The 14,676-nt window shown below is 52.4% G+C and overlaps 1 pseudogene; it reads left to right on the top strand.

The window, feature by feature from the left end:
* The first annotated feature begins 13,859 nt into the window (after nucleotides 1-13,859).
* LOC129400306 (U2 spliceosomal RNA) lies at nucleotides 13,860-14,011 on the top strand (annotated as a pseudogene).
* The last annotated feature ends 665 nt before the right edge of the window (nucleotides 14,012-14,676 follow it).

Genomic DNA, 14,676 nt, shown 5'->3' with positions numbered 1-14,676 from the left:
TTACTCCTGGCTGTGCACTCAGGAATCACACCTGACGGTGCTGGGGGACCATATGCAATGCCAGGAACCTGTGTGCAAGGCAAGCACCCTACCTGCTGTACTATCTGCCCAGCCCCACACCGGCATCTTTTTTTTTTTTTTTTGCTTTTTGGGTCACACCTGGCAACGCACAGGGGTTACTCCTGGCTCTGCACTCAGGAATTACCCCTGGCTGTGCTCAGGGGACCATATGGGATACTGGGATTTGAACCCGGGTCGGCCACGTGCAAGGCAAACGCCCTACCCGCTGTGCTATCTCTCCAGTCCCTACACCGGCATCTTTTAACAAATGGTAATTATTTATAGTTTATTTTTTATGTAATTTAGGTCAAAATTTTTTGACCACCAGTCCACACACATCAGCGCTGCTAGACAGGTATACAAAGGTTGAACATGGGTTTAACTTAATGTTATGACATCAAGTTAACATTCATGGTTTTGGGGTCGGGGGGAAAAAACAAGGATTAAAGCCGACCTGGGTTCAATCCCTGACGCTTGAGCCAGCAGTGATCCCTGAGCACAGAGCCAGGAATAAGCCCTGAGTACTGCTGGGTGTGACACCTCAACCCCAATACAGTGAATAAGGTCACTGCAATTTCTCCATCACCAGCCAGCATCTGTTTCTTTTCTAATGAGGTTGTGGCTGTGAACCTGTTTAACCCCTGCCACTTCAATAAATAAAACCAGATAACACCTGACTTGACATCTGGCCAACTCCCTCAGCAACCATGCATCTCCCCTGACCCCCACAGACTACTCCTGGCTCAGTGTTCACCAGCGCTCCCGGCATGCTAGGGGGGACCTGTTGCACTGGGGATGGGCCCCGGGCTCCTGAGCACAGAGCCTGCCTGCCCACTCTTGTTTGTTGGTTGTTTCTGACGTCACAGCAGGCGATGCTTGATGCTCACCCCTGGTTCTGTGGCAGAGTGGCCGCGTGCTTTGGGGTGCTATGGATCTGGGACCGATGGTGTGCAAGGCCAGGCCCTGCTTTCAGAGCCCGGTGCCTGTGCGTCGCGCTTGCGTGCAGGTACCGTGAGCAAGGATGGGGCCTGTTCCGTGGCATGCAGGGGCTGCACGGGGAGGCTAGGAGCACGTGTTCCCAGGGACTGAACTGAGGACTTGGAGCTACATCCCAGTGACTTTTGTTGTCTCTTGGGACCCACAGTCCCGGTGCGCAGGCTTCCTCCTGGCAGGGCTCAGGGGGCAGCCGGGGTCAGCTGCATTCAAGGCAAGCACCTTACTGTACTTCTCTACAGTCCCTGGAATTTCAGTTATTGTTGACTTAGACTATTGGGAGGGCTGGGGCCACGCCTCGTGTTGCTCTGGAGCTGCTCTAGGCTCTGCTTGCTCTTGGCCATGTTCAGGGGACCGTGCAGTGCTGGAGGTGGAACCCTGGACTCCTTCGTGCAAAGGCTGCACTCAGCCTGTTGAGCAGCCCCTCAGTCCTGCCTGTCTTACCCCTGCTTCAACACTCACTGCCCGGACCGAAGCAATAGTCCAGCACGGAAAGTGCTTGCCTGGCACGCGGCCAACCTGGGCTCGATCCCCAGCACCCCATAGGGTCCCTCGGAGTTCCACCAGGAGTCATCTCTGAGTAGAGCCAGCCACGGCCCCTATGAGTTGAGTTTATTTTATGTCAATGGCAGCATCTTATTAAGGACAAAATGGTGAGCTGTGGTTTGGTGCTTGTGTGAAGCCTGGGTTCCATGCCCTGCCAAAGGAGAGGACGAAGGGAGGAAGGGATAGGGCTGGAGTGAAGAGACAGTGGAGAGGCATTTGCCTTTCACGCGGCCAATGCAGGTTCAATCCTCAGCACATCATAGGGTCACCCAAACCCACCGGGAATGATCCATGAGCTCAGAGCACTGCTGGGTGTGGCCCCAAAATAAAAAAGAAAGGAAGTACTGTGAAGGGAGGGCGAGAGAAGGGAAGGAAGAAGGGAGGAAGGAAGGGGAATGGGAGGAAGGCATAGAAGGAAGGAGAGGGGAGGGAGGGAACAAGAGGAGAGGAAGGAAGGAGGGAGGAAAGCAGGCAGCGCAGAGCACCCCCCCACCCTGCAGTGAACAGTGCTCCGACTGCACGGATGGCTGCAGAAGCCAAGGCTGGGCATTGATGCCTGTGCCTGTGCACGTTGCACACGGAAGCCACACTGTGTACATGCTCTAGTTTGGTCTGCTTGAGTAGCCCCTTGCAACGAAAACCCTGCACCCGGATCTGGAGAGCTCAGCTTTATTCTCCCCACGACAAGCAGGGAGAATGGAGGCCGTTAGTGCAGGGGCAAACAGAGTCTGAGGAAAATCTGCAGCGGGGGTGCCGGGAAGGGGCCTTGGGTTAATGGACGCACCCTGGCACTCTGGCCACTGCAGCATAATCATAGTGCATCATAGAAAGAACAAGGGGGCAGGGCAACAGGACAGCAGGGCAGTGCTTGTCCTATACCGGCCAACCTGGGTCCCATCCCGGCACCACATATGATTCCCCCACGCCCCACCGGAAGTGAACCCTGAAGGTACATCCAGGAGTAAGGTTTGAGGACCTCGAGGTGTGGCCCCCAAACTTAAACAACATTTGAGCTGCAACAGGCCAGGGAGATGCTCAGGAGTGGGCTGAGCCCGACTGCCTGCTGGACTGGGGTTCCTGATGACTCCAGGAGTGACTCCCCACAGTAAGCCAAGCACCACCGTATGACCCCCAAACAAAACATTCAAAAAGAAAAACACCTGGAAGTCATTGTTCCTGTGTCCCTGGTCATGCAGAGCTGAAGGGGGTGTGGGTGTGGGGGGCCCAGGCCTGGTACGGGATGAAAGGGCTGGCTTGGTCCGCTGTGCGCGCCAGCGGGGAGTGTCCGTCCAGTAGTGGATTCTAAACAGCAGGCCCACCAGCAACAGGGCCCCGGGCACCATGACCCAAGGGGAGAGGCACCGGACCCTGCCCAAGTCTCTTCCAGGTGGTTACTTGTTGAAAAGGGGAAAATCTGTGCCTCTGCCCTGGCGAAGGGAAGTGAAGGGGTCTGGCCCCACAGGCCTCTCCTGGAAGGAGCCCCTGAAGGCCCAGCGCCCTGCCAAAGGGAATGTCAGACAACCAAACCCAGGCTGTCTGGGAGAGAAGCAGCGTCCTCAGCATGCCATGCTCCTTTGAGCACCACTGGGCCCCAACCCCAAGCACTGCTGGCTGTGTCCCAGAAACTTGGGCAGAAAAAAGAAAACCTGCGTCTAGGTCACGCAGGCGTGGCTCAGGGGCCTGCTTGCAAACACAGGGCCGCTAGCCCAAGCCAAATCAGCCGCCACGGTCGTGCTGCTGCCATGCCTGCACCAAAGCCACTGTGGCCCCATGTGTGTGAGAATGACAATGAGAAGTTTCGAGAACTGACACAGGAGAAACAGACCCAGGTGGGCCGGCTGTGGGAACACAGCATGGAGGCACGGTAGCTTTGAGCACGGCGATGCAGCGCGGGACGTCACGGCTCCAGGGCTCAGTGCGTAGACACAGCCCACACATTTCCAGCCCAGGGCCTTGTTGAGGAGGGTGTGAGGCCACTGCAGTGGGAGCACCTGGATGTGGCACCAGGAGCACCCAGGCCAAATGTGCATGTGCAGCACCACTGCTGAATGGAAGGCCCCAGCAGTGAAATGCAGGACACTAGGGGGCACCAAGCGGCGGGAAGCACGGACGCTTTGTGTGGAAGCTCAGTGCTGAAGTGTGTAGCTCCAGGGAGCACTGGGGCCCAATGTCGGAGCACAGCAACCACGTGAGGGGTAGCAGGGAGCACCAAGGTCAGCTGGAGGAGCATGGAAATGACGTGTGGTGCCGGGAACTGGCAAGGCCGAGTGTGCAAGCTCAACAGCCAAATGTGTGACACTGGGAACTGAGGCCTCATCTGGGAGCCTGGCCACCTCACCTGGGACAGCCGAAAATGTGTGGCCCCAAGGATCCCCAAGGTCGAGTGCGAGGGCACAGCCACAAAGGGGGCGTAGGAGCTCAATAAATGAGGGGTGACACCCCAGAGCACCTAGATAAAGTGCATGCCCAGGAAGCAAACGAATGTGCCCGAACACAGATTCGCAAATGCTACCCCCCTCCCGTGCCCTCTGGATGCTGCCCCAGGCTTTCTTAAAGCCAATGCCTGCCCAACTACTCTTCTTCCACCTCGTCTTGATTGAGGCACTATGATGCCCAGCACTGTTAACAACGGTTCCATGCTTATTTTGTTCCAGCACACCACCAGCACCACTGTGCCCACTTTCCACACCAATGTTCCAGAGTCCCCCTAGCCCCTCCCCCCAGGGACCCGCTCTCCAGTTCTGTTGCCTTTGGCCATCTGGTATTCGCTGCTAGGCTTCTTCCCCCCACTTATGACAGAGAGCATTCTGTGTCTGTCCCTCTCCTTCTCACTGACTTCCCTCAGCATGACACCCTCTTGCTCCCCCCACATAATGGCAGATTGCATGGTTTCATCTTACAGCTGCATGGCATTCCACTGTGTATACATAGCTCAATTTCTTGATCTATTTGTCTGCAGTTGGCCATCTGGGTGGTTTCTATGTCTTGACTGTTACACCAAGTGCTGAAATAAATGTGCAGGTAGCACTGTAGCACTGCACTGTGGCACTGTTGTCCCGTTGTTCATCGATTTGTTCAAGCGGGCACCAGTAATGTCTCCATTGTGAGACTTGTTACTGTGTTTGGCATATCGAATACGTCACAGGTAGCTTGCCAGGCTCTGCCGTGTGGGCAAGATACTCTTGGTAGCTTGCCGGGCTCTCCGAGAGGGGTGGAGGAATCAAACTCGGGTCAGCCGCATGCAAGGCAAACACCCTACCTGCTGTGCTATCGCTCCAGCCCAAATGTGCAGGTACCCTTTCGAATTGTTTTTGTGTTGGCAGGGGTGGGGGAGGGTGCCAGGAAGTGGTATTGCCAGGTTATATGAGATACATCTTCTTTTCCATAGAGGTTGAGCTAGATGACATTCGCACCAACGGTGGATGAGGGTCCCTTTCTACACACCGCCCTGCCAACACAGGCTGTATGCAGCATTTTTTTTTTTTTTTTTTTTTTTTTTTTTTTTTGCTTTTTGGGTCACACCCGGCAATGCACAGGGGTCATTCCTGGCTCATGCACTCAGGAATTACCCCTGGCGGTGCTCAGGGGACCATGTGGGATGCTGGGATTCGAACCCGGGTTGGCCGCATGCAAGGCAAACGCCCTATCCGCTGTGCTATCGCTCCAGCCCCTGTATGCAGCATTTTTGAAAACTCAGCTACTCTCTGCTATGCAATCCGAGTCTTTACACTGCTCATGCCTGCTCTTCTCCTGTCTGGCCAATCATGCAGAAGGGAAGAAAGAAGCCTCTTCTCTCCACAGTCTCTGAGTGGTCAATCTCTGGCCTCCAACTCTTCACCACCTGAACCCTGAGATCTTTCTGCACACTGCCCAATTCTTGCTCCCCCCATTTCTTTCCCGCTCCCTTTCTCTTTCCAATCTATGACTTAGTCTTGGTCGCTGCCCTGTCTGCCCTGTCTGCCCCTCACCTTTCCACTGCCCACTCAGCCCACCCTCCCTTTCCCTCTGTCCCTCACCCTTTGCGCTTCATGGCTGCATGTGGAAGCAAAGCAGTAGGCGACCTGGGTGCACACCGAAAGCAAATGGGAGAACCCATGGAGGACTGAGACTGAGCAAAAGAGCCTGGAATCGTAGTGTGTGACCGCTAGGGATCACTCAGGGCAGACTGGGAGCAGACCAAGGAAATGGCCCGCTCCGGGGAGCACAGCAACCCAATGTGCAAACCCGTGAGCAGTGAGGCTGAGTGCATGAGGGTGGCAAACAAAGACAAAGCACATTGATGTGTGACCACAGAGATGAGACTCGAGGGGTGTGGAGCAGGTAGGACATTAATCTTGCACACAGCTGACCTGGGTTTGATTCCTGGCACCCCAGATGGCTCCTTGCACACTGCCAGGAGTGACCCTTGAGTGCAGAGCCAGAAGTAAGCCCTGAGCACCACCGAATGTGGCCCCAAACAAAGACTCAGAGTCCCAAAGGTGTTTCTGCACAGAAACCAAATGTGCCCTCCCAGAGCACTGACTGAGCTGGAAATGGATCCCGCCGAGCTCAGGGGCATGGTGCAAGAATAGCCAAGAAGTGCTGGGGCTGAGGTGCAAGCCAGGTGAGATCACAGGGCGCAAGTACTATCCCCCGGGGTGCCTCAGCCAAGGGTGAGAGCACAGCCACCGAACGTGAGAGCCGCAGAGCTGCAGAAGGCCAGGGCACAGGGCCAAACATCACAGTCAGCTTCATGGCCGCACTGCAAGCTGAGGCCATGGAAGGCCCCCCGCAGGGACAGAGCTCACAACCAACGAATGAGCCCTCAGCTGAGTTTGCTCGGCCCCTGGGGTGTCCAAGGTTGCTGGTGCATCACTCTGCAAGTTTGCAGTGAATCCCCACCCTCCGATGGAAATGAGGGCCGCCTCTGGGGCAAGGCGGGGCTTGCCAGTGCTGGAACATGGCCCTACATGGGGCCTCAGGAGACCCGGAGAGCAAAAGCTCATCCACTTGTCAGGACTCTGGGAAAGAGGACTCGTGCTTGGTTGGGCACTGCCCTCGTGGGGAGGCTCCAGGGGTGCGTCAACCTGGTGCCCTGAGAGCACTCAGCATTTTGCCTTCTGGGTCCGTAGTCCTGGTGCGGAGTCTTTGCATCTGTCCCTGGCTGGATCATTGGGCCATTTTGTCTATTTCTGCCGAGTGCCCCTAGTGTTTTAGGGGTGGCGTTCCACCCCCTTCACAGTGAGGGGGCGCCCACGCATATCCTTTTGATGTGTCACTCTCACACAGTGAGGTGCTAGCTGCTGGGTCAGTGGCCCTCTGTCCTCACACCCAGTGGCCCTACTCGTGGTACTATCTATCTCCCCTGTTGTATATTTCATATTTTTATTTTTTTTTTACTTTTGGTTTGGGGGACACCCAGTAGAGCTCAGGGCTTACTCCTGGCTCTGTACTCAGATTCAGGGGACCATATGGGATGCCAGGGATTTAACCCGAGTTAGCCGCATGTGAGGCAAGTCCATTCCTTCCCTGCTGTACTAAGTTTCTACCGTCCCCACATTATTTTTTTTTTGTTGTTGTTGTTCTGGAGAACACACCCTGCCCTGCAGAGTTTGGCAGTTTGGCAAGGCCAGGGCCACTGCAGCTGCTTGGCATATGACATAGGGGTGCCTAGCAAGTAGGGGTGCAGGGCAGGTGATGTGGGGTTGCTTGGAGCTGGGAATGCTCAGGGACCACCAGAGGCACACAGCGCAGTGCTGTTCAGGGGACGCGTGGTGCCGGAGATTGAACTCCGCCTTGCATGTGCTACACCAGGGGAGCATCTCCTTGGCCCAGAGTCATGGGTAGGGCATGGCTGACCTGGGTTGTATCCTTGGTGCCCCACAGGATCCCCAGAGTCCACCAGGATTGATCCCTGAGTGCAGAGCCAGGAGCAAGCCCTGAGCACCGCCAAGTGTGATCCAAATATAGAAGGAAAAGAAGGAGTAGAAGGAAAAGGAGGAGATGGAGAAGGAGGAGGAGGAGGAGGAGGAGGAGGAGGAGGAGACGGAGGAGGAGGAGGAGGAGATGGAGGAGGAGGAGGAGGAGATGGAGGAGGAGGAGGAGGAGGAGGAGGAGGAGGAGACGGAGGAGGAGGAGAAAGAGAAGCAAGAGGGGCTCGTGCTTACTGGAAACGGTGCAAGGGCTGGTGTGGACGCTGGGCTCAATTGCATGGGGGCATTCGAGCCAGCTCACGGGAAGGATGGAAGATGCTCAAAGGCTACCCAAACAGTCTACCCAGCATCTGCTCTTGTTCTTTTATGCTTTGTGCCAGACCCAGTAGTGCTTGTGAGCTACTTTGTGCCTCAGAGTCACTTCTGATGGTGCTCAGGAGATCATAATGTGCTGGGGGCATCAGATTCAGGCCTCCTGGATGCAAAGGCTGAGCTCAGCCGGTTGAGCTCCACTCCTATTCGAATGGCATCTAATAATCTTCCATAAAAGCTAATGTTGCTTCAATAAAAAGGAGATTAATAGTATATTTAACAACAACAGTATAATGTAACATAAGCCTGGGGAGAGCAAAAGGAGAGATAGAGGAAACAGCCACTTCAATTCAGCATTTGACAAAAGGGCTACGCAGAACAAATTGGAAATAAAAGACCTCTAGTCAGACAGAAAGAAATCAAATTGGTCTATTTAGAAGGCATCATCTGGCTACTGTGAACTCGAATGATCTGCTCAAGCCCACTGAGTGTGTCCACAAAGTCCAGGTGGAGAGAGCAATGTGCAAGAGCCAACTGTGTTTCTCCAATGTAGAATGAAGTAAACAATTCTGCAGGCCGGAAAAATGGTGCAGTGGGGAGGGCATCTACTTACGTGTAGGCAGCCGAGCCGGGTTCAATCTCTGCAGCTCTATCTGGTTCCCAAGCCCTGCCAGGAGTGATTCCTGAGAGCAAAGCCAGGAGGAAGCCCTGAGCACTGAGCACCATCAGGTATAGACTAACCGCCCCCTCCAAAAATGAAAGTTCTGCTGAAAAGATAAATGTATTTAGGGACAGAAATCACACAGAAAAGTGTAATACTTTGACCCGAGAGATAGCACAGGGGGTAAAGGACTTGCCTTGTGCACGACTGACCCTGGCTTGATCCTCAGCACCACTAGAAGTGACCCAATAAGGGGCTGGAGTGATAACACAGCAGGTAGGGCATTTGCCTTGTACGCGGCAGACGCGGGTTCAATTCTCAGCACCCCATATGGTTCCCTGAGCACCGCCATGGGTAATTCCTGAGTGCAGAGCCAGGAGTAACCCCTGTGCATCGCCAGGTGTGATCCCCCCACCAAAAAAATAAGTGACCCAGTGATCACAGAGCCTCGAGGAAGCCCGGCAGTCCACCATGTATATTCCCCTCCTCAAGAAGAAGAGTGAGGGGCTGGAGCGATAGCACAGTGGGTAGGGCGTTTGCCTTGTATGCAGCCAACCCAGGTTCGATTTCCAGCATCCCATATGGTCCCCTGAGCACTGCCAGGAGTAATTCCTGAGTGCAGAGCCAGGAGTAACCCCTGAGCATCGCAGGGTGTGACCCAAAAAGAAAAAAAAATGAAAGAAGAATGAGACTTGTACATGGAAAACTACACAATAGCAGTGAAATGAGAAGTGGGATACATCTTCAGCACTACAGGAGGAAAGAGAGAGGGCTGAAGAAAAAGTACGGTGGGTGGGGCATTTGCCTTGTAAGCAGCTGGCCGGACTTTGGTCCCCAGCAACCCACATGGCCCCCCAAACCCACCAGAAGTGTTTCCTGAGTACAGAACCAGGAGTAAGCTCTGAGCACCGCCAGGTGTGACCCCAAAAATTAGAGAGAGAGTGAGAGCAAGAGAGTCCTAAGGACTGAGCACAGGTCCAGGTTCTATCCTGTTCCTGAATGGTCCCCTGAGTACCCAGAGTACTTACCAAAAGTGACCCTGATAACAGAGCTGGGAGTAGCTCCTGAGCACTGCTGGGTATGGCCCTCAAACCAATAAATGATTGATGCCCTATAGAAATCAAAAAACACTGTTAGTTTATTTTGGGAACTACACCTGGTGGCGCTGGGCTTATCCCTGGCAACATGTTTGGGGGCCACTCCCTGTGGTGTATAGGGATCCGAGCCTGGAGCCCCTGCAGCAAAGTATGTGCTCAGCCCTTTAAACCATTCCTTATCCCTGAAAGACATCCTTCTTTGCCAGACTAATTTTGTTTTTTAATTAATTTCTGGGCTGGAGTGATAGCACAGAGGGTAGGGTGTTTGCCTTGCACGTGGCCGACCCGGGTTTGATTCCTCCACCCCCCTCGGAGAGCCCGGCAAGCTATTGAGAGCATCTCGCCTGCACGGCAGAGCCTGTCAAGCTACTCGTGGCATATTCAATATGCCAAAACAGTAACAACAAATCTCACAATGGAGACGGCTCAGGGCTTACTCCTGGCTCTGTGCTCAGGGCTTATTCCTGGTTGGCTCAGGGGACCATATGCGATGCTAGGAATTGAACCTGGGTCTGCCACAGTCCCTAATATTTATGATTTTGATGTACAAAGGTACTGCACCACCATGAATAACAAAGTGTGCACAACCCTCTGCCTCTGTCACTATCACCCCTAGTCTATGTGTCCCTCCCTCCCTCCTCGCCTACTGCTTGCATCTCAGATATTTTGGTGGTGCTCAGGACTCACTCCTAGCTCTGCGCTCAGGGATCACATTTGGCAGTCCTTGGGGGACCCTATGGGATACCAGCAATCAAAGCAGCATTGGCCGCATGTGAAGCAAGTGTCTTTCCTGCTGTATTATCTCTTTGGTGTTTCCACTTGTTTTTTTTTTGGGGGGGGGGCGGGGACACACTTGGCTGGGTTCATGGCTTACTCCTGGCTCTGTGCTCATGAGTCAATTCTGATGGTACTTGGGGGATCCTCTGTGGTGCTGGGGGGTTGAACTTGTGTGTGCGAGGCAAGTGCTTGAAGCCCTACATTAAGTAAGCTTCATTTTGTAATCATCATTTGCTATGTGGAAAGACATCTTTTTACCCAGAGAGAAACACAACAGGACTCTCTCTCTTTCTCACTCTCTCACGATTTATTTTAGGAAATTAGCTCATGTGATTGTGGGGGCTGACAAGTTGGCAAGTCCAAACTTTATAGGACAGGAAACACGGACAAGATTTTTCTGGTCTAGTCTTCAAGAATTTCTACTTGGCTGGAAACTTTCATTTCTGAGCTTAAGGATTTTGACGGAGTGACCAAGCCCCCCACCACCTCCACAAATTATGGAGCGTCACCTTTATTAAAGCTCAACTATTTGTAAATGCTGACACACCTGAAAAAATGCCTTCCCAGAAACACCGCTTTCAGTGTCTGATGAAATCAGTGAGACTAGAGAAACGTAGAACCAAAAACTCACCTCTTATATTTTCCCTTTTTCACGGATTCTGATTTCATATTTGTGCATCAGCAAACTGCCTCATTTCTCAGGAGGAACCTCTGGCCTGTTTATGAGCTTTTCATGCATGTGTGCTTGTTTCTTGTGTCGCGTGCCCTGACAAGGACACCCTCATAAGGCCTGAAGAGCCAAGAGCCTTGGGAGGAAAGAGAAGACATGTGGAGGACAGGTCTTTTCCCCGCGTCTGCGCTCTGGCCACGGGACTGAGGATGGGCTTGCTCCGCTGGGCTCCGGCTGCACCCTGGAACACCACTGTGGTGGCGGCATGAGGGTGGCCATACAGAGCAAAGGCACCAGCTTCAAGTCCAGGTTCTTGTCTGGTGATTTTTGTGGAGTATTTATGGGGAAAGAATCCTCTTGTCAATAAACATGGGGGACAACTGCACTGTCATCCCGGGCAAAGTAATGAAGTTGGGGGTTTGGGAAGAGGGCTCGTGGCTTGTGCCAGGCCCTGGGTTTGATCCCCAGCCCCAATAGGTCCCCAAAGTAGCAGTCACTGGTCCAAGTTCTGTCGGGCATGGCCCCAGGCCTATTTATGGAAACAAATGTAGTTGGGTCCCTAACTTACATTGTAAACAAAAACTAACGCTGGGGCTGGAGCCACAGCCAGGAGAGCACTTGCCTTCGTTTGACGGTCCTGTGTTCAATCCTTGCCACCTGTTACAGTACTCCAAGCATACCAGGAGGCATCCCTGAGTGCAAAGCACTGCTGGGTGTGGCCCCCCTCTTCCCACAAAAATCTAATGCAAAAGTCATCAGAGACCGAAATTTAAAAGGGAGAACTTTAAAGCCCTTATAATGAAATTTAGCAGTGAATAATTAGAATCCTGGTTTTAGCAGCGACTTTTTAAATGTCTTCATTATTATTTTTGGGTTTAGGGACTACACCACGAGATGCCCAGGATTTACTCCAGGTTTTGTGCTCAGGTATCACTCCTGGTAGGCTTGGGGTACTATCTGGGGTGCTGGGATGGAATCTGGGTGGTCCGCATGCAAGACAAGTATCCTGCCCACTGGACTGCTGGCAGGAGGCCCGGGGTTGACCCTTGGCACTGCACAGTCCCACAAGAACTGCCGGGAGTTGCCCTGCTAAAAAAACTGTAAGCCCAGGGCCAGAGCAATAGTCCAGTGGAGAAGGCATTTGCCCTGCATGAAGCCGACCCAGGTTCGATTCCCGACATCCCATAGGGTCCCCTGAGCACTGTCAGGAGTCATTCCTGAGTGCAGAGACAGGAGTTATCCCCGAGCATCACCAGGTGTGACCCAAAAAGTAAAAAAAAAATTGTGTGCCTGAGGATACCATCCATAAAGTGAAGAGATTAGCCACAGAATGAGAGAAAATATTTGCAAATCATTTCTGATGAAAAATTTATATTTAGGACATAGAAAAGCTATGATTCAGCAACAACTGAACAAAACCTCAATTGAAAAAGGGGTAAAGATCTTGATTAGACATTACAGCCATTTAAAACATTTTTATTAAGATACCTTGATTTACAGGGCTGGAGTGATAGCATAGTGGTAGAGCTTTCACCTTGCACTCGGCCGACCCGGGTTTGATTCCTCTGCCCCTCTCGGAGAGCCTGGCAAGCTACAGAGAGTATCATGCCCGCACCGCAGAGCCTGGCAAGCTACCGGTGGCGTATTCGATATGCCAAAAACAGTTACAATAAGTCTCACAATGAAACATTACTGGTGCCCACTTGAGCAAATCGATGAGCAACGGGATGACTGTGACTGTGACCGTGATTTACAAAGTTATTTATAGAGTTTCAGCAATACAATGTTCCAACATCAAGCCCAGCACCAATGTCCACTTTTCTCCACCAATGCTCCCAGCCTGACTCCTTGTCCATCCAGGCACATGTATTTTTGTTTTGGGCCACACGTGCCCAGGGCTTATTCCCAGCTCTGCACTTATGAAGCACTCTTGGTGGGTTTAGGGAACCATATGGGGTGCCAGGGATTGAACCCAACTCAGCTGAGTACTTTCTCTTGCCCTGGCAGGCACATTTTTTAGTTTGGCTCTTGTAGTTGAGGTCTCATGCTTCTAGTATAGTGGGTTCTGTGGTATATATATATATATATATATATATATATACACACACACACATATATACATATATATATACGCGGTATATATATATACATATATATACATATATATATATATATATATATATATATACGCGACACAAGAGTCTCTTGCCCCCGCACCTGGCTGTCTTCACTGGAGCCCCTCGCAGGGGTGGGTTGAGTTTCCCTCCCTGCCCTGAGCAGAGCCCCGGCAGCTGAAGACCTCCGGAATCCAGCCACAGCCATGCTCAAGGCCCCTCTCCACACGTTTGGATGAGCCTCACGTATGAAGGAACCAGCAGAGGAACCCAGGTGTGCGGGACCCGGGGCTGAGATCTCCAAGCCTGCTTGGATTGGGATTGGGCCTCTTCCGCCTAGATCCTCCATTTTCCAGTAGCTAGGCGGTCACACCCAGAAACTGCCCCCGGCGCCGTGTGATCCCATCAACGGCCAACATCCAGAGACTATAAAACCAAGCTCCCGGAAGGCTAGTTCCCTCTCAGAGAACCTGGCAAGCTACTGAGAGTTTTCCTGCCCGCAGGGGAGAACCTGGCAAGCTCCCTGTGGCATATTCATATGCCAAATACAGTAACAATGATGGGTCTCATTCTCCTGACCCTGAAAGAGCTTCTAATGTGGCACTGTTGGGAAGGATGAGTAAAGAGAGACCTCTAAAATCTCAGGGCTAGGGTGAATGGAGACGTTACTGGGCCCGCTCGAACAAATAGAGGATCAACAGGATGATAGTGATAGTGATCGCTTCTTGGCTTTTTGGCTAAGATCAAGTGTAGTGATAGTGATAGTGAGATTATATATATATATATATATGTATATATATATGTATATATATATATAATCTTTGCTTCCCGGTCCTCATTTCTATACTCTAGATTCATGGGGAGTCTTGATATCCCTTCCTGATACCTTGCATTCCTTCATCCTGTTACACTAAATACCACATATGGGGCTGGTGAGCTAGCACAGCGGGGAGGGCATCTGCCTTGCACACAGCTGACCCTGGTTTGATCCTCGGCATCCCATATGGTCCCCTGAGCACTGCCACGAGTAACTCTGAGTGCAGAGCCAGGAGCAACCCTTGAGCATTGCCGGGTGTGTGCCCCCTCAAATGCAGATAAGTGAGATCATTTGGAATTTTGGAACTGCATGGTATTCCACTGTGTATATACATCACATCATTATCCACTCTGATGAAGCTATCGTTTATCAGTGAAGACAGACCAATGGCCAACAAGCTCCGAAAGGAAGTTCAACCTCATTGGCCATAAGGGAAATACAAATCAAGGCTGGAGAGCAACTAGGGTATTGCGTTGCACAGGTTCCATCTCTGCCATCCCATATGATCCCCTGAGCCCCTCCAGGAGTAATTCCTGAATGGAGAACTAGAAATAACCCCTGAGCATTGTGAGGTGCGGCCCCAAAACCAAGAAAAGGGGGAATGCCAATCACAGGAGATGCTGTACTTCTGCCACAATCCTGGGAAGGCTGAAAGAAGCCAGAGCCCGGGTACTGTTGAAATTCAGGGCTGCAGGTGCTTGGGGCTCTGGGTTCTGT

Source organism: Sorex araneus, chromosome X (assembly GCF_027595985.1).
Source record: "Sorex araneus isolate mSorAra2 chromosome X, mSorAra2.pri, whole genome shotgun sequence".
NCBI classification, from domain to species: domain Eukaryota; kingdom Metazoa; phylum Chordata; class Mammalia; order Eulipotyphla; family Soricidae; genus Sorex; species Sorex araneus.
This window is presented reverse-complemented; position numbering and strand designations above follow the sequence as displayed.